Raw genomic sequence first — 23,754 nt, forward strand, 5'->3', positions numbered from 1 at the left:
ACGTGTAAAATCAACAAGAAGGTCATGGTCTGCTTGAAGCAAAGAAATTGCCTCCAGAATATATGAAGGAAATAAATATAGGGCAACAGGCCAACTGACGGTGATGATGGAAGCTGGGCCAGGGTGAGACTATGAAGGCCCCACAAGTCATGTCAAGGAGTCTGGATTTGGTCCTCAGGGCAGTATTTTTCAGAACACATGCTGGAGAAGCCTGAGGTTCTGGGAGGAAGGAGTGAAAAGGACGAGGGAGGTGGGGTGGTGGGGACTCAGGCCTCAAGCCCCTACTCCAGCCACAGGAGTTTTGCTGATATCTGTTGTGCCACCTGGGCCATCCTCTCTTCATCACTATTTTGATTACTTTTTACTTTGGAACAATTTTAGATAAGCAGAAAAATTAAAAAGATAAAACAGAGAATTCCTACACACCCCTCCCTCAACGGCCCCTTTTGTGAACCGCTTACGTTGCCATGACTCAACTGTCACAACCAAGAAAACAACACTGGTGCGTGACTGTTAACCAAACTCCAGACCTCGTTTGGATTCCACCAGTTTTTCCACTAATATCCTTTCTCATTCCAGGATCCAATCCAGGATGCCCCAGTGCATGAGTCATTGGGTCTCTTCGGGTCTGTGATAGTTCCTCAGTCTTCCTTTGTTTCTCATGACACTGACAGTCTAGAGGAGGGTTACATATTTTACAGAAGGTTCCTCTCTTTGAGGCTGTAGATGCTTTCCTCATGCCTGGCTATGTTTATTGGGAAGAATATCAGAGAGACAGGGAAAGCTTTTCATCATGCCATACCAGGGGTAGGCAAATGATACCAACATGGCTTATCCCTGGTGATATGAACCTTGACCATAGGTTAAGGTACTGTTTCCCAGGCTTCTCCACTGAAACATTACTCTCTTCCCTCTTTTGAAGCCTGTCAATCATACAGCCCCATATTTATCAGAGAGTCACCTTCGTTTTGTAGAAGGGAAATACTGCCTTTACTATTTGGAATTCTTCTATACGCAAGATTTGTTCCTTATAGTCCATTTATTTATTTGTTTGGTCATTTATTTATATCAGGATGAACTCAGGTATATCTTTTCTTTGGGGTTGTAATCAAATGCCATGTTATTATTTTGTTGCTCAAATTGTTCCAGTTTCGTTCACTGGGAACTTTTTTGGATCAGTTCCTGTATCCATTTGACATGCCTGCATCCTTTTGTTTTAAGTACTTTAATTTTTTTAGGACATACCAGTTGCTCCAGGTTCATCTTGTATTTTTACTGCCCTAGCCATCAAACCAGCCATTTCTTCAAAGATATCTAGTTCCTATTATTGAGGATGATATTAAGAAATCAAAATCTTGGCACTGAGCATTCTCAATGCTACTGGGTTATCATTGCTCTCAGGCCCTCTCAGCAAAAAGAGCTAAGAAATGTAATACAGATTTAAGTCACTAGAAATTTTAAATTTAAAATTCTATGTACAATATTTTAAAAAGCAAAATTCCATCATAGTTATGTAAGATCTGTACACCGTAAGGTACAAAATATTACTGAGTTATATTAAAGAAGACCCACTACAGTAGAGAGAGAGTTTATGTAGAGGGAGTGGAGCTCAATATTAAGATATAGATTCTCCCTAAACTGAGCTGGACTATCAATATATTCCTGGTTATAATCACACCTATCTGATTTTTTAGAAACAGAGAAGCTAATTATATAACGTAGACAACTAAGATGGACAGCTGAAATCATAAGACTTGAACACTTACTGTAAAGTTACAGTGATCTTATAGTATAATAGTGACATAAAGAGCTGGAGAATCAATGGAACTGGATAGAGTACAGAAATAGATACACACTTAAGTAGTCCTTTGATTTTTGAGAATAGCTATGAGGCATTTCAGGGAAAGGAAAGTCTCTTCAACAAATAGTGCTGGAAAAATTAAATGCCTATATAGAAAATAATTAACCCTACCCTGACCTCACGAGATAAATAAAAATTAATTCAATATGGATCATAAATCTAAACACAAAAGCTGAAAATATAAATCTTAAGCCAAAGAATTTTTTCCTTTTTTTACTTATTTTCTTTTTTGACAAGACAGAGAGAAAAAAAAAAAAAATACGTGAAAGAAAAAAAAACCTGATAAATTAGACCTCAAAATTTAAAACTTATGCTCATCAAAAGACATCACTGAAAGAATATAAATATACACCACTCACATATGCTTGGAAAATATATTTGATGATATACTGGTGATATATGTGAAGAACTTCTATACTTTAGCAATAAAAATATGAATAACTCAAATAACGCAATCAACAAATGGGCTAAGGAAATGAACAGACATTTCACAGAAGAAGACCTACAATCAACAGATACATGAAAAAATGTTTAACATCTCTAGTAATAAGAGAAATGCAAATCAGAACTACCCTAAGATTCCATCTCACCCCAATTAGAATGGCGATTATCAAGAACACAAGCAACAATAGGAGTTGGCAAGGATGTGGGGAAAAAGGTACACTCATACATTGCTGGTGGGGTTGCGAATTAATGCAGCCATTCTGGAAGGCAGTGTGGAGATTCCTTAGAAAACTTGGAATGGAACCACCATTTGACCAGCTATCCCACTCCTTGGCCTATACCCAAAGGACTTAAAATCAGCATACTACAGTGATGCAGCCACATCAATATTCATAGCTGCTCAATTCACAATAGCCAGATTGTGGAACCAACCTAGATGTCCTTCAATTGATGAATGGATAAAGAAACTGGTATATATATACAATGGAATATTACTCAGCCATAAAGAATAATAAAATTATGGCATTTGTAGGCAACTGGATGGGATTGGAGAATATCATGCTAAGTGAGATAAGTCAATCTCAAAAAAAGAAAGAATGAATGATCTCACTGATAAGTGAATGATGATACATAATGGGGGGTGGGAGGGAGGCAAGAATGGAGGAAGGAGAGACTGTATAGAGGGAAAAGAGGGGTGGGAGGGGAGGTGGGAAAGGAAAAAAATAACAGAATGAATCAAACACCATTACCCTGTGTAAATTATAATTACACAAATGGTATGCCTCTACTTCATGTACAGAGAAACAAGATGTACCCCACTTGTTTACAATAAAAATAAATAAATAAAATTTAAAAAATGAATAACCCAATATATATGTGGGAAAGTTATTTTAATAGGCACTTTACAAAGGAAGACAAATGAATGACACTAAACATGAAAATAATTCCAACACCTTGGTCAAGAATAATGAATTTTAAATCGTGATGAAATATATCACTACAAACATACCAAATGGTTAAAAAGAAAAGCACTAACCATACCAAATGCTGTTGAAAACCTGGAGAAAATAAAACTATCATAAATTATTGGTGGGAATGTGAACAGCTACTTTGGAAAAATTTTGACAATTTCTTCTGAAACTTATACACCTATCTATGACCTGACATAAAGTCTATGTCCACAAAAAGACTTGTACAAGACTGTTCACAGTTCATTCATGCCAGTGAAAACATGGAGACAATTCATGTATATCAATAGACGAATGAATAAACAAACTAATGAAATGGAAAATTACTCAGCAAGAAGTAGAAAAGAACTACAAATAAACTCAAGAAGAGATTAACCTGAAACACATTATGCTTTGTGAAAGACTGACACAAAAGTGTGATTTCATTTATATGAAGTTCTAGAACAAGAACTGATTTACTCTGGAGGTAGGAGTAGGGATTTACTGGGAAGGGTCATGAGGGAACTTTCCAGAATGATCTCAATGTAGGTGGCACAGGTGGACACATTTGTCAGACTCCAAGTAATTCACATGTAACAAGTGTATATTTTATCATAAGTAAATTTTACCTCAAAAGAAAAAAATCATAAATAAATTTTGAATGCTAATATGATACACATGCCAAAGAATTTCACAACTTACTTTGAAATGTGTCTAAAAATAAGATGAATTCATGGATGGACAGAAAGATGCATCATGGAGAATATAAGTGTTCACTATAGATTTCTGATTCAGTTTTTCTGCAAGGTTAAACATTTTCTTCATACAGTATGGAAAAAAAAGTTCTTAAAATTTGAGTACTTTATAATTTTTTTAAAAAGGAAAAAATTTAAAGAACAGAAAGGAGAAAGCAGCGTCAGCTTCGCAAATTCCTAGCCATGTTTTTTTAAAACGTCTGAGGCTAAATTTCCTCATTTATAAAATAAAATAAGAAATAATGTCTAGTATCCAGGATCATTAAAGGTTATACTTGTTTATATGTGTAAAGAGAAGTTCCTGGTAGAAACAAGAAATAAGTAAATGTTTTAGCTACTAATTTTAGGAAACACAGTGCCTGTGGCCATAAACCAACAAAAACAAAGCAGTGTTTACATACTTTGTTCAAACAATTGTCCTGTTATAAAATCAGATTCCTGGATTTTTTTCTGCATTTGAATGTCATTTATTAGGATCCCTAAGTGAATGAACTAGTGAAAAGGAAATGTTACATTTTTAAAAACTCATAAAGCATATTTTTAGAAACAGTATTTCCTTACTTTCATTCCAGGAAAATGCTAACACACGGCATGAAGCATGCAGGGCCCAGAAAAGAAAGCCTGCCAGATGCCGCAGCAATAAATAGAACAGGGCCTTGGAGACAACACATGAAAGGAGACCGTGGAGCATTATGTCTCCAACACCTTCCCAGCTGGTACTCTGCCCATTGAGGTTACAGGATTTTTGGATATTCACCTTTGTAGGCTACCTTTAATTTATCTTCTTGCTTATTTGTTCAGCAATCATTTAAAGCACAGCCTACTATGAGCCAATTTCTCTACATGTCTCCTACGACCTCAGCAAAGTAAATTTAAGCAAATTTTAGGGAAAAAAAAATTTTCCAAGTGCAGTATAATGAAAGGTTAAAGGTTAAAACTATTACATCCTGCACCTCCTACTGCAATATTCATTTCAAAAATATAATTTTAGCATTTTCAATCAATAGATTAAGCAATAGCATATTTTCACAAACGGTGGAAATTCTCAGGAAAAAAAACGACAGTAGAATTTCTTATGTGGATGGATTATGTCTCACTTTGCTAACAAGTGTAAGTGAAAATAAGATTGTGAATTATATTTTCTATGAGGTTTGTAAATATTACCATTTCTATAAATAGACATTTTTAATGTCTGTGGAATTTCTTAACATGAAATCTATTACTTTCAAGTTGTTTCTGGTGAAAACACCGAGCTTGAGAATCCTGAATCTTGAATCCTGAAAATTGCTTCCTCCTATGACTGCTGTCCTTTGAGTTGTCACACACACACACACACACACATGCATACAAACATGTGAATTGTAAGAAATTATGATTAATGAATTTTACCCAGGATTTTTAAACAATAAATAAAATTCTTCCAAATTCAAAAGTACATTCTGTTCCCTCAGCTCATCTTTGAATTTGGATGGGGAGGATAATACCACTTCCTGATGAAATTTAGGGTAATTTCTAACAGTGATGACATTGTTCAGTAAATGGTAGTCTTTGTGCGTGAAAATTTTCAAATAAATGAAAATAGTCTCAGAATATTTATTTGGAAAATTTACACTTATTATGTATTCAAGTGTTGTCAGTATTTGGGGAAACCTAGAAAAAGATGTTCTGTAAAAATATGTAGTTCCCTGTGTCTTTTTTGAAAAAGGAACTTCCTCTCCTACCTCCAGCCAAACTAACTTTGTACTCAAAATAGAAGCTAAAAATTAAAAGAAATGCTGGCTGCGTGCCAAGTCCTGGGATACTATGGAAGAGAAAGCTGGCTGGCAATCACCCCCTCCCTCCCCTTATCTCTTCCTCCCCTTCTCTCCCCCAGGCTAGGGGTGCTGGTGTGTCTGCACTCTGTCACCTCTGAGTGGAGATACAAGCAGGTGAGCCAGATGCCCTGCACATTAATGTCTTATTATTTTTCCCCTTGAGTGAAACCTTGCTGTTAAGAAGAAATAAAATGTTGTATGTAAATGAAAATAGTCACTTAGAAGTCATCTTCCTGTGTTACAATGCCAATATACCTGTATTCTTAAAACATCTTTTCAATTTAAATAGTAATGAATTTGTCAAGGTAGTATATTAGGATACCTATGTTCAAATTAAGTTTGCCTTTAGGTGACTTCACTGATTTCTAAATGAATACAAGTTGCTTAGGCTTGTAAAAAGGCCAAACTTTTGTATTTCCTCCTAGTGTGGATCACCTTAGAATAAAACTCTTAGGGGGCAATTAGGGATTCATGAGGCAGGACAGGGAAGGTGTTTGTTGTTATCATGGTGGTTTCCATCAGACATGAGCCTCCATTACTGTATTTACTTGAGACAGTACATCTGCCCTTGAAATGAAACATCACCTAATTCCAACAAGTGTGCTTGCCCTCATTCATCCAAATTAGGGAGGCTTCCCCATAGCAATTCCATCTCTAACACAAGCATCCTTGAGACTCTTTGTCCTTAATTATTTATGTCGATGTCTCAAGTATTGAGAGCACACTTGAAATTGAAGATTTTCCTAAGTCTCTAATACTTACCAGTTTTGTTTTCTGTCTAGACCTGATCATCTAATTTCGCCTTCGCAACACTTTTGAGGCGAATGCATTATCTTTAAATTTGGCATAGCTCTTTCTATATAAAAAATCCAAATTCATGCTTCAGTATTTTCTAAACAAAGCTGTTGGTCTTTGAATTAAGACCCACAGTTTTTTCTATTCTCCATTCCATTTCAAATTTTAATGGGTTATTTTCTCAAATTTTATTTGAAAAATTTATAATCCAACATCATGACTTTCTAAGTTATTTAAGTGGTCTAATTATTACTTTAAAAATTCATGTGGTTCCTGAAATTAAAAAGGGAAAAATATGTAGAAAAATAACAGCAGGCCTATTATTAGACATCTCTCCTCTTATTTTTCTGTAGCTTGATCTTGGTTGGTAACAAAACCCAGCAGCTGTACTCCAGAACCAAGGGGAGAGAATGGGCTTCCCTAGGAAAGGAGAGGAAGGCAGGGTCTGGTGGTGGTCTGATTAGAGTTCAGTGTAACCACTGGGAGGCAGAGATGGACGGCACAATCATTTGGTTTTCTAAAGTAAAATTTACCAGAAACAGAACTTTGAATTTATTGGAATGCTACTACATTTATCATGTATTTGTAAATATATCAAATAAGAACCCAAGGCCATCAGCAGATCTATCATTATGAAAGATACTGGTAAGTATCATAAATTTACTGTTAAGAAAATAGCACTAATGATCTCATATTGGGAATACAGTACTACCCAAGAACAAATTCTACTTAAAAACATATGGGGAGCAAAGACCAAAAAGCATTCCCCTGCTGATTCCACTCAGCCACACCACGCCTAAGCAGCATGGTGACAGCCAGCACGGTAGCAACAGGGAATGCATGTCAGAATTTCTGACAGAAACCCTATTTTCTGAGGACTTATACTCAGTTACAAAAGTCTACTGCAAACTAAACTTGGCACAAATCTTAGCTTAGTAGAATTCCATCAAATATAACAAAAATAAAGATTAAGGAGGAAGGCCCTACAAAGTTGACTTTAAAAAATCCAGAGCATTGCTAAGGAAGTTCTCACTACTTATTAATTAACCTTTTTATGTAAAAAATAACATTTGGACAGTGGTAAGATCATTTATAGTCTGATCATTTCCAGTATTTGAAGAGAATAAATAATTGCAAAAATCAGTAAGTGGACTCAGGAAAGGCTATGTCAGTTCTAGAAATAATTGCTTGTACTCTTGAATTTTGTAAAGTATGTGTGTGTGTGTGTGTGTGTGTCTGTGGGTGTGTGTATGTGTGTGTGTGTATGGTTTAGTGGTGGCAACTGGCTCAGCCTACAAATATATACAAAAACTATAATTGGCAAAAAAGTTTTAATTTCTCAGAGTCAAAATCACAAATTTTGAAAGTAGTCTAAAATCTAAGAAATACAACTCTTAAAACTGTAATGCAGAGAATACTTTTTAAAAATCTTAAGTAAGTTGGGAACTGTAAATATGCTTTAATTTTAATCTCTTGGAAATTAATGTTCTCAGTTAACTCTTACCTCCCATTTGTTTTTAGATCTCAGTTTTCAAGCACGGGTGATCTAAGTGTGGAAGTTCTGTGTTCCACCACATAAAACAAGATTAATAAGAATTCTAAAACACCTCTAAGCCAAATGACCATGGAACAGTTACAAATATTTATTACTGTAACATCTATTAACATTATTTTGCTTCTTCATTTGATCATTTGAAGATTTATCACACACTAGGCAAAATGCTCTATAAAACAAATGTATAATCTACCAAAATATACAACTATATATTCATTTGAGAATTTTTGATAGCTCCCCTTCTGTGACAGCATGAGACATTAAAAAAATTTTACAGTAGATACATCTGAAATCTTTAACAAGGTACCAAACTTTTTAAAAATGATGTGCATTTCTCTAATGTCATTATGAAACAAAGAGATGAAAGGAAATTTTCTCTTGATCTAAGGGAAGAGAAAATGCCTCTAAAAACAGCTGACCTCTAAGACAAGAGGTGTAGAAGAATGCACAAATACACTTCAAAAAGTATCCCTCAGGTCCACCAGCTGAATGTCAGAAGCACAGACTGGAAATAACCCCTTTTTCTTCTTCTACTCTCTCTCTCTTTCTCGTTTGTCTTTACTTTGTTTTCTTTGTCACTGTTCACTCTTCAGCCACAATTATACTTGATTGAGATGGAACTGGTAAAGCACATTAGAAACTACTCATAAAAAAAAATCAATAGAAAAGGATAGACACATCTAACAGTAACAATGAAACAAAGCAGAAACTTTGTGGAGCAGAAGAAAATAAAAGGTTTTGTGGCAGAATGTAAAGAAGGGTATTTCCGATGTGCCTACTCTCTGGAAGGTAGAATACAGAACTGTCGTATAGTAAAATCATACATCTAACTTGTAAAAATGAGATGGGCGCAGACAGGTTATTGCCCAGAAAAAGCAAAAGAGGTAAATATTCTGTTTTGAGAAGATGGCCATAGAGGACTTCATTTGTGAAGAACTGTTTAACTATTAACTGTTTTGAAAGAAATGGACATTCATATATTAACAGAGATAATTCTAAAAGTAAGTGCTGTTAAAAAATCACAAAGATTATGAATTGATTCGATACGCAATTCATGTAACTTAAAAAATAATATCTTATGGCTTAGAAATGAGGGATACCCCAAAAGCTTGTGTTAGATAATGCAAAAATCTTCGTAGGTGAAATGATTATGAGAGTTGTGACCTTATAAGTGAATTAATCCACTCATATGGATTACTGGAAATTAACTGTAGGCAGATAAGGTGTAACTGGCGAGATAAGTTACCAGGCGTGTGCCTTTGGGTTTGTATTTTGTCCCTGCTAAGCAGAGCTCTCTCTCTCTTTGTGCTTCCTCATGGTCATATTTTGAGCTGTTTTCCTCCACTGTGCCCTTCCATCATTATGTTCTGCCTCACACGGGACCTAGGACTATGGAGCTGGCTGACCATGAACTAAACCTCTGAAACCATGAGTCAAAATAAACTTTTTCTCCTCTAAGTTGTTCTTGTCAGGTCTTTTGGTCACAGAGATGATTTAGCTAATTAAAATAGTGCATGTATGTATATGCATAGACACAGACAACTCAATTCATCAATTATATATGCATACACACACATATATATGCAGAGGAAAAAAGTTTATATATGTATATATGTATGCATATATATATATATGTCTGTGTGTGTGTGTATGCATATATATATACAATAGAATTGTATGATTTAAGATGAGGTGTCCCACAAAAGCTCATGTGTAAGAAAAAGCAAGTTCAGAGTGAAATGATTGGATTATGAGAATTTTAACCTAATCAGTATGTGAATTACCTGATAGGGATTAGCTGGATGGTAACTATATGCGGGCAGGGTGTGGCTGGAGGAGGTGGGTCACTGAGAGCATGCCTTTGGGGTTTATATTTTGTCCTTGGTAAAAGAAGTTATGCTCTCTCTCTGCTTCCTAGCTATAAGTCCTGAGCTGCTTTCCTCCACCACACCCTTCTGCCATGATATTCTGCCTCATTTCAGAACCAGAGCAACAGAGCCAGTCATCTATGGGCTGAGATCTCTGAAATCATGGGCCCTAAGATAAACTTTTCTTCCTCTGATTGTTCTTGTGAAAAATTTTGGTCACAGTAGCAAAAACAACAACAACCAAAAAAAACCTGACTAAAACAGGAATAATATACAACAATCTTTTTATGGCAATATTACCTTAGTGGAGAGAAGATTAGGAAGGATGGTGATTTTTTTTTAAAATGTACAAAATAGACATCTGAAGCAAATATGGTAGTGCCAACATTTTAAGATATGGGGGTGGACACATAGGCTTTATTCTTTTCTGTAAGCTTAAACTACTTCATATTTAAAATGAATATTCTTTAAAATTGTGTGTAAAAGAAAAAGCTGTAGTAATTCAGACAATTAGAAGCAACTATTCCTATAAGTCTAATTTTCTTATTTCTGAGCCAGGAATGTGCAAGGTTGATTATTTTCTATCTTCAGAAAGAGGAACAATGGAGAGTTAGTGTAGATGAAAAGCTGTCCTTGATATGAGAAGTCAGTAGCACTTTTGGCAAATGGATGGTCATTTCTAGATGAAGTGAATTATGCGAACATAATTGTATTGCATTCTCTCACTTTAGAAGAGTGTTTCACCTCATACACTATTCATGTGAGTTACTCCTTTTCTTCCTTACGGGGTGTGACTATGAGATTTAAGGGCCACAGTTAATGGATGACACAGTTTCATTGCTTCTACAAATGTACAGAGTCTGAATTTTGGAATAACAACTTGCACACTATTAAGCATTGATTAGCTATGCAAGACTGACAACTGACTTTAAAGTCCCTCACAAAGATGTCCTTTTCTTTCAAAATTTGTAATAACATTTTCTAATATAATTCCCAAGGAGTTCATTCATGTAGTACTAGGGGCTCCAGCAGGAAAGGGACCTACAAACATTTTATTAACTTTGGATCATGTTTAATTCTGAGAATTAATAGTGAGAAGCCAAAGAGCATTTTTTTTAAAGTCATGGTGGAAAATAAGCCCGCCACATTTCACAGTGTGGCAAGAGTCACTTGAGATATATTGTTAAGCATGAGGGATGGAAATATATCACAGACACAAGTGGTATTACACAGCATGCATTTTTTTTTCTGAAAAAGCAGACTTCCTGCATGAGGATTAGATATATACCCACGATAAGAGGGCATATTGATCTATAATTTTCAATATTACATCCTTGTATTTTTTATAATATGCTATTTTTCAACTAGTAGAGGAATGTGTTCTCATAAAGCTAATATTTATTCATCCATGTTTATAGAGCTAGTAGTGCATCTCAGGAAATGAGAAACTGAGAAGTCAAATATAACTTGGTATCCTAGGCATAACAGAAGACAGGGCAGGAAAACCACCATTTTAACAATCTGACTCAGGAACTTAGTCACAGAGTTTTAAATAATTAAATAACATAAGATAATAGAAGTTCTTTGTATTTTTTCTCATTCCACAAATGTACACTTTTATACTTGATAAATCTCATCAGGGGGGACTCTTCATTTTACTAGAAAGTAAAGGACATGCCCCTTCTGTCCAGATTTCATTTTCATCCCTGGAAGTTAAGGCAGAAACTGAGTGTAATCCCACCATAAAAATGAGGTGCCCTTATTCAGAACTGTATCCTTAAGTCATGAATTCTTATTTAGTAACCTCGGGAGTAGGGAATTCAATGATTTCTTACATTAAACCCAAAGAAAATAGCAGTGAAAGAGAATCTGTTTTTCCCTGGAGAGGCTGCACCCATATTATGGTAAGAGTGAGATGTGATTAGTTTTGAAGGGAGAAAATTCCCAAGGATCAATTTTCATATTTTCTACCCCCTCCTCTTGCTCTCAATAACTGACCTGCTATCAGTCCCAGCATTTCTCCTTAGGTCCAGGCCAAGTGGTTTCCCTCCACCGCAGAGCTGTCCTCTTTCTGTCCTTTTCCTGAACTAAGTTCTCATATCATCACCCCCTTACCCACATTCTTGTATCAAAAATGATCACCCTTAAACATCAAATCAGAATTCCTGGTCCTCTAAAAAAAGCATCCATACATGCATGACAGAGTGTTTCTCAACAGTGGAAAAAGTGATGTAATCTCAGAGTTGAGGTATGGTAAGTGGAAAAATAACTTTAACCAGAGTCAGAGAGGGATGTCTATGCCTAGCTCCACCCTGCACTCAACTCTACCCACTTCCTTACAGTCAACTCTAAGTGAGGGCTTTGTAGTTGGGCATTTGCAGACCTCCTCTGCAGGTACATTGCAAAGTAGGTTTGAATCTGGTTATCACAATGACTGGGGTATGGAGTTGCTGTTGGCTTTTAGCTTCTGAGAACCAGGATTATTAAAAATTCCAAAATGCATAATGCAGCCTGTATTACAAAGAATTGTCCCACTTGAAATGCCCATACTGCCTCAATTGAAAAACATCAATAGATAATTTTTAATACTCCTTCCAACCCATCTGAACTCTTAAAGTTAAGCAAAATGTGGGGAACTTAAGAGTATTAGAAAAGAAACTACAAAGATAAGTAAAATTCTGAATTATACAATTTGAAAGGAATGTTTGTTTGTTTGTTTTTAAATGGACTTGCATCTACCAAAGAGGAAAACGGACAATTTGAAAATTGAAACACTGATGGTATGGAGGAACTCTAATAAAAATTTTTATCTACAGAAGAAGAAATAAATTAACGTAAAAACGGATCAGGAAATAGCCAGGTGTGGTGGCACACGCCTGTGGCTACTTGGGTGACTGCAGGAGGAGCTTCCTGAGTTTGAGACCAAACTGTGCAACTTAGTGAGACTCTGTCTCAAAATAAAAAATAAAAAGGATTAAAGATGTAGCTCAGTGGTAGAGTGACCCTGCATTCAATTACCAATACCACCAAAAAATTATGAAGTAAAAAATAGGTCAGGAAATACACTGGTTTTCTTGAGATTCAAATAAGAAAATCAGAAATGAAAGAAGACGTTACAACTGACAACACAGACATAAAAAGCATTAAAAGAGACCACAAAGAACAGTTAGATACTTGAAAAATGGATAACATAAATGAAATAGAAATATACAACCTACCAAGATTGAATGTAGAAAGTCTGAACAGACCTATAACTATGAAGGAGATTGAATTTGCAATCAAAAATCTCCCAATCAAGAAAAGCTTTAGATCAGATAGTTTTACTAGAAAATTCTACCAAACATTTAGAGAAAAATTAACTTTTCAAAAAATTGAAGATTTAACACTTCCAAACTAATATGAGGCTAGCATAACTGGATGTCTAAGGCAGACATAAACACTACTGGTAAAGAAGTCAGACCAGTAGTCCTGATGAATACAGCGACAAATATCCTCAAGGATGCTAGCTGACCAAATTCAATAGCACAACAGGATCATACACCCATGAGCAAATGAGACTTATCCCTGGGATGCAAGGATAGTTCAACATATAAAAACCATTCAGTGTAATACACCATATAAACTAAAAAAAAAAGGATTAAAATCGTAAGATCATTTCAACAGATACAGAAAAGTACTTGACAAAATTTTAACACTCTTTCATGATTAAAAAACAAAAGTTAGCAAATTATATACAGGATGAAATTATCTTAACATAATAAAAGTAATATATTACAAGATCAGAGCAATATCATACTCAATGGTAAAAATTTAAACATTTCCCTTTAAGATCAAAAACAAGGCAAGGCTGCCACTCTTGCAACTTCTAGTCAACATAGTATTAGAAGTCCTAGTCAGAAAAATTAAGCAAGAAAAGGAATTAAAAAACATCAAAATCAGAAAGGAAGAAGCAAAATCACTTCTTTTTCCTAATGATTTAATCTTATATGTAGATAAATCTAGAGATTCCATGTAATAATAATAAAGATAACTGTTAGAATAAATTCAGCAAAGTTACAGATAAAAATGTCATGAAAAATAGTTGTATTTCTATATACTAACAATGAATAGTCTAAAAAGGTTATTAAGAAAATAATTCCATCTACCATAATGTAAAAAATAAAATATTTAGGAATAAACTTAACCAAAAAGACAAAATTCTTATTTACTGGAGACTGTAAAACATTGCTAACAAAAAAACTAAAGAAGATGTAAATAAAAGACCTCTCATGTTCATGGATTGAGACTTAATTTTGTAAAAATGGCTAAAATGTCCATATTAATCAAAGTGATCCACAAATTCAATGCAACCTTTATCAAACTCCCAGTGGCATTTTTCACAGAAATAGAAAAATAAAAACAACATTAAAATTCATACAGAACTACAAAGAACCCTTAATAGTCAAAATATCCTGAGTAAAACATAACTACACTGAAGGCCTCATACCTCCTGACTTTAAAACATACTACAAAGCTACAGTAATCAAAATCGTATGATACTAACATAGAGGCAGACATGTAGATCAGCAGAATAGAACAGGGAGTGTAGAAATCAACTCATGCATATTCAATCAAATGGTTTTGGCAAGGGTACTATGGCCACACAATAAGGTAAGCACACAATCTCTTCAACACATTGTGCCAGGAAAAGTGGATATCCATAGGCAAAGGAATGAAATGAGTCATTATCTTTCATCATATGTGAAAACCAATTCAAAATTAATCAAAGAATTACACTTTAGACCTGAGACAATAAAACTACTAGTGGAAAACATGAAAAACGCTCTGTAGCATTGTTTATGGCTATAATTTCTTAGATGTGACGACAAAAACAAAACAGAGAAGTCAGTTTACATTAAACTAGAAAAGTTTTAGCTGGGCACAGTGGTGCATGCCAGTTATCCCAGTAGCTCAGGAGGCTAAGGCAGGAGAATCGCTAGTTCAAAGCCTGCCATATCAACTTAGCAAGACCTGTCTCTAAATGAAATAATAAAAGGGCTTGAGATGTGGCTCAGTGGTTAAGTGCCCTTGGGTTCATTCCCTGGTACAAACAAAACAAAACAAAAAGCTAAAAAGCTTTTGTGCAGCAAAGGAAGCAATCAACAGAGAGAAAAGACAACTTACAAAATGGGAGAAAATATTTGCTAACCATGTATGTGATACAGGGTTGGTATCTTAAAAAATAAAAGGCACTCCTACAATTTAATAGCAAAAAAGCAAATAATGTAATTAAAAGTTGGACAATGAACTTGAATAGACATTTCCCCCAAGAAAACATCCAAATGTTTAAGAGATACATAAAATAATGTTCAGCATCATTAATCATTAGAGAAATGCAAATCAAACTAAAATGAGCCTGTCAGGATGACTATTATCAAAGTAACAAGAAAGGACAAGTGCTGGGAGGATACAGAGAAACTGAAACTCTTGCACACTGTTGGTGTGAAAACAAAACGGTGCAGGTGCTGTGGAAAACAGTATGGAGAGTCTTCCAAAAACTTAAAATAGAATTGACAGATGATCCAGCAATCCTACTACTGGGTATATATTCAAAAAATTTTTTAAAAAGGACTTTGTAGAAATACTTGCACACGATATTCATTAAGGCATATTCACAAAGGTCAAGTTCACCTCTGTGCACAATCTAAATGTCCACCAACAGATGAATAAAGAGAAGGTGGCATATACCTAGAAAGGAATGTTATTCAGACTTAGAAACAAAGAAAATCTTGCCATATGTGACAATGTGGATGAATTGAGGTCATTACGCTAAGTGATACAATTAGTCACAAAAGGACAAACTGCATGATTCCACTCATATGAGTATCTAAAGTAGTGAAACTTATACAAGAAGAAAGTAGAATAGCAGTTGCCCAGGACTGGAGTTAGGAGATAGGGGGAACTGCTATTCAACAGGTATAAAGTTTCAGTCAAGCAACATAATAAGTAACAAGGATTTGCTTGATTACAATGTGCATATAATTAATAATGCACTTAAATTTTTGTTAAAGAGTAGGCTTCATGTTTTGAGTGAGTTTAGAAAAATTAAAAAAAAAAAAAAAAGAAAACTAAATCCCTGGGTATGAAAATTTAAAAACAAATAGACTCTTCTATGTTTCATATAGTTTAAGCAGATACTTGCCTGTAGACTAGGCGGGAGCATTTGGGTAACTTCTCAAGTCCTTTCCAATTCTTCTGTTTCCATGGATACAGTTATTAGGTTTCAACAGACTGTACATCCTACCAAACTGACAGACTGGAGGGTGGAAGATGGGGGCACAATTTCCCATCCTCCAGATCTGTCAATAAACACTGGCCGCCTCATTCTTCAGTGTGAGCTAATTGTGAGGCCCAACAGTGCACTGGGAAAACTGGAATATAGCTCAGTGCTGCAGTAAAATCAACTTTTATTTCTCAGTAGAAATAAAAGAAATAAAAAAAAAAATAAAACAGTAAAGGTCTATTGAGGGAGAAAACATCTGTCACTTTGGACAGAATAAAAGTCCCACCAAGTGAAATAAATGCCTGTGGGAAAGTGACGTGTCATAGTACTAGAAAGTACAATGATCCTTCTCGTTTGCTCTTCATTTAGTTTCCATCCACTCAAAGCACTGGGCCTCACCCTATGCCCTGTTTCTTTCTCTGACTATGAAAGATGCATGAACTGAATTTAGCCTTGGTTAGGTCTTTGTCGGAAAGTGTCTTCAAAACGGAAGTGTTTTATCTCAATGGCAAATATGTACTTCCAAATGAAATGCTTGTTTTACTAGCAAGCTTTTCCTTGAGTGAGCAACAATACTGTTAATTTTTCAAACTTTTAAAACACACACACCTATAGACACATACAAACACAAATCCCAAACGAACCCTGTTCTATCATTCATGAAACCAAAATGAATATTTCCTGGTAGGATTAAAGCACTGAGATTTTGTAATTTGAAAATAATAATAATAATAATAATAAAATATTGATATTGACAAATGCAGTTTTGGTTTTTGAGGTTTCAAAATATAAATTCTCCACAAGATATTAATTATTTCAAAGTACTTAAAATCGGATAAAGGTGCTTGATATAAACCTTACTGGCTATTCAGTTAGAATTTATGAACCTAAAAATAAAAATTTGTTTTCAGTCAATGTGGCATATATTTCATGTCTAATATCCTTATAGAATCCCACAGAGTATACAATAAGTATGAAAACTAGCATAGCCTATTTCTTTTCATTTATAGCTATCTCTCAATGAAATAAAAGGATTACAATTTGTGCATTTCTATTTGTAGAGTTCTTATTGAAATGGAACATGATTATTACACATTTTAAAAATATTCCTTAAAATTAACAATATCTTCAGTAAGAAAAATGGAAAAAATAACACAAACCTTAAAACTGCCAGCAGATCAGAAGACAAATGTGTTCTTTGGGGATTTGACTGAGGCAATGTATTCATAAAAGTCTTTTCAATGGAAGCTGTTCACAAAAGAAGTTCCATGGAAGACAGTATGGCTCTGACATGCCAGAAACTTCTGGAAGCAAAGAAATGCACCATTAGGGAATGTTCAAAGTACCATTACTGCTAGTCCTATCCCTGGTGGTCAGGAAGGACTATATTAGCACCTGCAGGAATTATCAGCATGACGTTATTAATGTTTATTAATTGTGTATCCCAAATCTTTTTTCTCACAAATGGCAAGGTAGGACATCACCTTTTCAGCCCTGTATTTCAAGACAGCTAAAGGCTGGCAGTATTTTGTAACTAAGTACACTTCTGCATGTTCCCTTAGTGAGCAGGGTAGGATTGGAGAACTGTGGACAAGGTTTGATCACAGAGGCAGCAAGGCTGATTCCTGAGTGCATGCCAAGCGTGAGGCTCTGTGCCTGGGGTTTTAGACACAGGGGCTCTTTGACCTGAGCAACAGCCCTGCAACTGACTCCATTCTAGAGATGAGAAAACCTACACACAGAAAGCTGAGCTCAAACTTAATAGTAGAAGGTCCACTAAAGCCCCAAAGCCTGGCTCTTTCCCGCATTTAACTCTGTAGCCTAGGTGATTTAGGAAAATCTTTCACAAACAGAATTGATGAGAAGATAGATACCACCACTACAATAGGCTAAATTAATTCAAATATTACTAAGTTAATTATGAAATTGTCCTTCCTAATCTGATTTAGTTATATACTAAATTTTGTTCTCTTTGGTCAGGCCCACAGAAATACACCCAGCTTTAAGTGATGCACCTTTTCTTACAGAGATGGTGCTCCTTGGAAACAGAGGTCCTGGTGTGAGGGTGATGATTCTGTGTGCTGCTATACCAGGGACACAGCACAAACTGCTCATCTTCCTCTGGTCCCTCCTAATGACTCACAGTTCCTTCGCTGTCCTGTTACTTGGTTTTTATGATGCAATTAAGAACCAAGCCTACATCCTCCGCTGAAATGTCCTGAGTATTTTGGCTGTTTCTCCCTGTGGCTACATTCATCTCAATAGCTAAGGGTGACTGAACAAGGCTTGGCAGGCTCTCTCTGGATTTCTATTCTGATTTTTAGTCAATTATCTGCATGTTTCTGATAGATCCAGCGCCAGCTCAGCCCCACAGCTTACCCTCTGCCAACTGTCCCAGTACCCACTCTCACAAGCATTTCAGGGTCAGTGCCCACCAACTAAACAATTCAAAATTTCCCTCCAAGTGTCAACTTTTAAAGCCATGGACTTTTGTCTGCATTTTAGAACTTTTAGCTCACTTCTACATTGCACTTGTGAAGCCTCAGAAAGGTTAGAGAATGATGAGTTCAGGAAGGTCACACATTAATGTTTCTCAATTCTATTTTTGTCAACTTGAGCCTAAGTCATGAATAAAGAAATTAGGAAATGATTTTTAGTATTTTCAAGTTCTGCAAAACTAAAGCCAAGAATCCTTATGTGGGACAAAAGAGGAAAAAGAGAAGTGAAAAAACTGGATCATCTTTGCATGAAAGAAGGAAGAAAAGCTGGGCAAAGAATGGAGGAGGGCAGTTTGGAACACAGAATTCAACCTAAGTGACAGGAATGCAAAATAAACAGAAAGTCCTCTTCAAACCTCATGCGCTAACATTCTTTTTTTCCTCATACCTCTCCAAAACGAAACTTTCAGGTTGTATTCATAAACCAGCATGCCTGTTTGCCAGAAAGTCCCACTTCCATTTTCAAGCATTCGCTCAGCTACCATTCATTGAACATTTATGAGTCAATCGATAAGCTGAAAAATTCTAGAAACACTGAAATGAACTAGATTGCCTTTGTCTACCCCAACCCCCAAGTATTACCTTGTAGGAGGATATAGCTAGGATGTCAAAACAATACGAAGGTTGTGCTAATAGGAGCAAGAATGGGTCTGGAGCCAGGCTGGCTGGGGTTTTCCTGCTTCCACACTTATAGCCTTGGCCATGGTACTTGAACCCTCTTACCTCAGCTTCCTCATCTGCATGATGTATTTTGAGGATTAAGTAAGGCAGCCCATATGAAGTGTTTGGTGCACTGAGGGGCACATAGTAGGAACTCAGGGAATGCTAGCAATCACACTTAAGTGCTGCTGCATAACATCATGATGATGTCAGCTCAGGGGAGGGGCTGCTCTGAGCTTCAGAGAGGCTGGAGGGGCTCTCTGCTGGGGATGTAGGGAATTGGGAATGCTTCAGTGAGGAACGTAGCATGTAAGATAAACTGTTACTAAACAAACCTGATGAGTCTTTTACACATGATAAATCTCTTCAGAAGCCCTCTGATGAGAACTAAAAAGTCAGAAAATTAGCCATCTTTTTGTAAAAAGAGTAGGTCCATGAACTTCGACAATATTTTCTAGTATTTGGCGTAAAAGTAGATATTTACGCTAACAACACAGCCAAGGAGTGATACAAAGGAGGAAAATCTATGTATTGCTACTAACAAAGGTACAATATCCCATAGATTCCTGTTCTATTCAATGGTAATCCAAAATGACACCACGGCTTTTAGTGGAACTTGGCAAGCTCTAGACATACCATTTTTAAACTTAGCATCAAATTTAAATCACAGGGCTTGTGACTTAAATCCCCAATGTGACCTTTACCAGGTATTGTTCAAGAAAACATGTCTGTTACCGTGGAGAGAAACCACACGCCCTTTCTCTCCGGAAAGTATAATGAAAGATGTACTGTATTGTTAAAGCACAGAGTGGCACAATGATTGTGGCTGTGATTCTCCAGAAGCAGTGGAAACAGACTCTATTTGATTTTCTATCACTCATTCAGAAATGTTGTCTTATTGTATTAATGGCCATTCCTACTCCTTCCATATTTTGGACTTTAATTCAAAAGAAGCTTGGCAAGAATCCCCTTACTTATAGATTTAAAGTATAATCCCTCTGAACATATCCCTTTTCCAAGGACATACTGAGCCACCATTTGGTCCTTGCCAGGCTCTTACAATAATTGAACTGAATAGAAGAGCAAGGAGCACAGAGTGGCCTGAATTCTCCCCCACCCTCTGGCTTCTAGCCCTGGCCACCTTCTCTATGAGTGTATGGTTTAGACGTGTCCTTTGCCAATACAATAGTATTAAGAGATGGGCCCTTAGGAGGTAACGGACCATGTGGGCTCCCCCTTGTTAAGAGGGTTAAGGCCCTTATAAAAGAGGCTTCACCTACATCCAGGTGGCCTCTTCTTCTGCCCTGTGAGGATGCAGCATTCTCTCCCTCTGAAGAAACCATCATGTAAGCAGAGGGAACCCTCACCAGAAAACCAGGCCTGTTGATGCCTTGACCTTGGACTTCCCAGCCTCCAGAACTGTGAGAAAATAAATCTCTATTCTTCATAAATTATCCACACTATGGTATTCTGTTACAGTAGCATCATATTGAAGAAGACAGAAAATGAGGTGTTGTTATAATGAATACCTTATGATGTGGAAGCAGCTTTGGAACCAGATGATAAAGGCTGGGAGAGGTTTGAAGTGAATCCTAGGAAAGGCCTATATTGCTGTGAATGGAACATTCAGGGTGATTCTGGTGAGGGCTCAAGGGAAGAGAAGAGCAGTAGAGAAAGCCTCAGTATATTTAGTAGTTATCCATGACCATGGCAAGAATTCTGGTAGAAATGTAGACAGTAAAGACCCTTCTAATGAGGTCTCAGATGATAATGAGGAACAAGGGATTGGAAACTGCAGGAAGGGCCACCATTGTTGTAAAGCTGCAAAGGATTTGAATGAATTAGGTCTGTCCTAGGACTCCATGGAAGGCAGAACTCTAGAGCAATGAGCTAGGATATTTGGTGGAAGAAATCTCTAAGCAGCAAAACATTCAGGGGGCTAATGGCTTCTCTTAAATGTGAGAAGATAGAAACAATTTAAAGGTGGATTCTGTAATTAGAAGAGAAGCAGAACGTAAAATTTGAAAAATTCTCAGCCTGTCATGTGAAGAAGAATAAATCATGTTTAAGAGAGCAAATCAAGGGTGTGACCAAGTGGCCTTGCAATAAGAGACTAATATGAACAGAAGGAAGTCTGGTGCTATTCATCAAGACATGGGAAAATGACCTCAAAGGCATTTCAGACATTTTCAAGGCTGCCATGCCCATTGCAAGTCCAGTAGGCCTCAGTTCAAATGATGCCTTCAGTCTTGCCCATATCTGATTTAGGTGAGACTCTGGGGACTATAGACTTTTGGGTAGGTGCTGGGACAAACTGAGAATTTGTGACTATTGAGACAGGACTGGTTGTGTTTTGCATGGAAGAACATGAATTTTGTTGGAGGCCAGAAGTAGAAAGTTGTCGTTTGAAGGTGCTACCAAGACATGCACTGAGAGGTAGAACCTAGAAGAGGTAGGTGATAAGGCCATGAGAGCTCCCCCGTCTCAAGTGGGATTAAGGCCATGAAAGAGGCTTACCCCAGCATTCAGCTGTCTAGCCCTTTGGCATTCTACCACGTGAGGGCCCAGCATTCCTACCCCACAGAAGAACCACCCTGGAAGCAAAGAACAGTCCTCATCAGACAATGGAACCCACCAGGGCCTTGATCTTGGACTTCCCAGACTCCAGAACTAGAAAATAAATTCCTATTCTGATTTTGTTATCTAGTGGTTATTCTACATAACTTGGTTATAATATCACAAATGGACTGACAGATAGTAACCTGAAGAGCCAATGTCACCATCCCCTTTTCTCACCATCTTCATCTCGCTGACTGAATTATGAAATGCCATCAACTCTTCTTTCCATTCATTCTCACTCAAGACACCACATTTCATGTACTAGCACAAACTTCTAGTAGGCTTTCCTTCTTGTAGTTTATCCTGAAAAAAGTCCAAGATTTGTCATCCCTGAGAATAATCTGCAACAATGATAAATATTTGAAAAGAAAGCTAACAAATAAATCTTAAGTGTAACTTTTTGTACACTCTGTACTCAAGAAACTACAAGGGCTCCCTGATTTCCCAAGGATCAGATCTAAATTCCTTGCCAAGAATATCTGTTGCCACAAACCTCTCCAATCCCCAAAATGACTATTGTTAACTTAAACTCTTGGATCAAACAGAAATAGACTGCTCATTATATTGCAGTGAATCTCAAATAGGGGAGCATCATGGTCATCCTGATCTACTGAACAGAATCTTAAGAGGAGAGGTGTCATATGCTTTAGAAAAACGTTCTACAGGTGGTTCAGATGAATATTGCTTGTTAAGAATTGCTGAGTCTTCTCCAAGTGCATCCACCCCACCTGGCAGACACACCAGAAGACTCACCTTCTTAACTGAACTTTTCAAAAGCACAACATTATTTTATGTTTTCTCTAGTTTCTCACTGTAGAGTACAAATATTTTAACTGTAAGGGAATTCCAGGGATTCTCAATGAGTCTGGAACAAACAGCCATTAGGCATGTTCTGTTTTAACTATGCAGAGTTATAAGAACATTTGAATTAACTGGTAACATTTAAAATATGAGCCTGGAGCAGTGTACATGTCTGTAATCCCAGTTGCTGGGGAGGCTGAGACAGAAGGACTACAAGTTCAAAGCCAGCCTCAGCAACTTAGCAAGACCCTGACTCAAAATAAAAAATAACAAGGGTTAGGAATGTGTCTCAGTGGTTGTGTGCCTCTGGGTTAAATTCCTGGTACCAAAAAGTAAAAAGTAAATAAAATTATAAAAAAAAAAAGATCTGAGAACACTGGGACCTAATTTCCTCATGTTAGTGTCTGGCTAGAGCTGAGAGGTTGGTGTGTGAATGGACTGAGGGCCTGAGCTACCCAGCTGCCAGCACCTCACCACTCCGAGCTATTCTCTCAGTGAGATTCTGCTTGGCCCCTACAGGTATCTGCATGTGCAATGCATTATCTTGCCTGACCATTACAGATACCAGCAGCAAAATTTGAAAGTCAAATGATTTTTCTTACTCTCTTACTTTACAGACCATGCTGGAATTATTACTTGAGGTTCCAAAGTCAGATACAGGGCTTGTGACTCATAAGCAAGCTTTGATTATCTTCTCTCTTGCCTTTTTTGTCTAAATGTTTCATGGTAAGCCAAAATTAAATATAGATGGGTGAGTAAGAAGCCTGATCTCCACTTTGTCTTTGCTTTGTAGTTTCCAATTAAAAAAAGCTACCCCACTTCCCACTTCAGATCCTTCAGTACGATATTTACTCCTGCTCTTCATTTCTTCCTTT

General features: G+C 36.5%; 1 protein-coding gene across 19 annotated transcripts in view; it reads right to left on the reverse strand.

Annotated features, from left to right (window-relative positions):
- The window catches only part of ENOX1 (ecto-NOX disulfide-thiol exchanger 1), a 531,147-nt gene that overhangs the window by 257,306 nt on the left and 250,087 nt on the right, over positions 1-23,754 (reverse strand). For 11 of the 19 annotated variants that reach the window (XM_079136943.1, XM_079136939.1, XM_079136951.1 and 8 more), the window contains one exon: positions 17,462-17,605. The exons of 3 other annotated variants lie outside the window; for them this stretch is intronic. The gene's annotated coding sequence lies outside the window, so the exon portion shown is untranslated. Of the gene's footprint in view, positions 1-17,461; positions 17,606-20,826; positions 20,879-23,754 lie in introns of all 19 variants that reach the window. 5 more of the 19 variants (XM_079136940.1, XM_079136956.1, XM_079136945.1 and 2 more) reach the window with 3 other exon arrangements.

This window comes from Sciurus vulgaris, assembly GCF_902686455.1.
Source record: "Sciurus vulgaris genome assembly, chromosome: 4".
Lineage (NCBI taxonomy): Eukaryota > Metazoa > Chordata > Mammalia > Rodentia > Sciuridae > Sciurus > Sciurus vulgaris.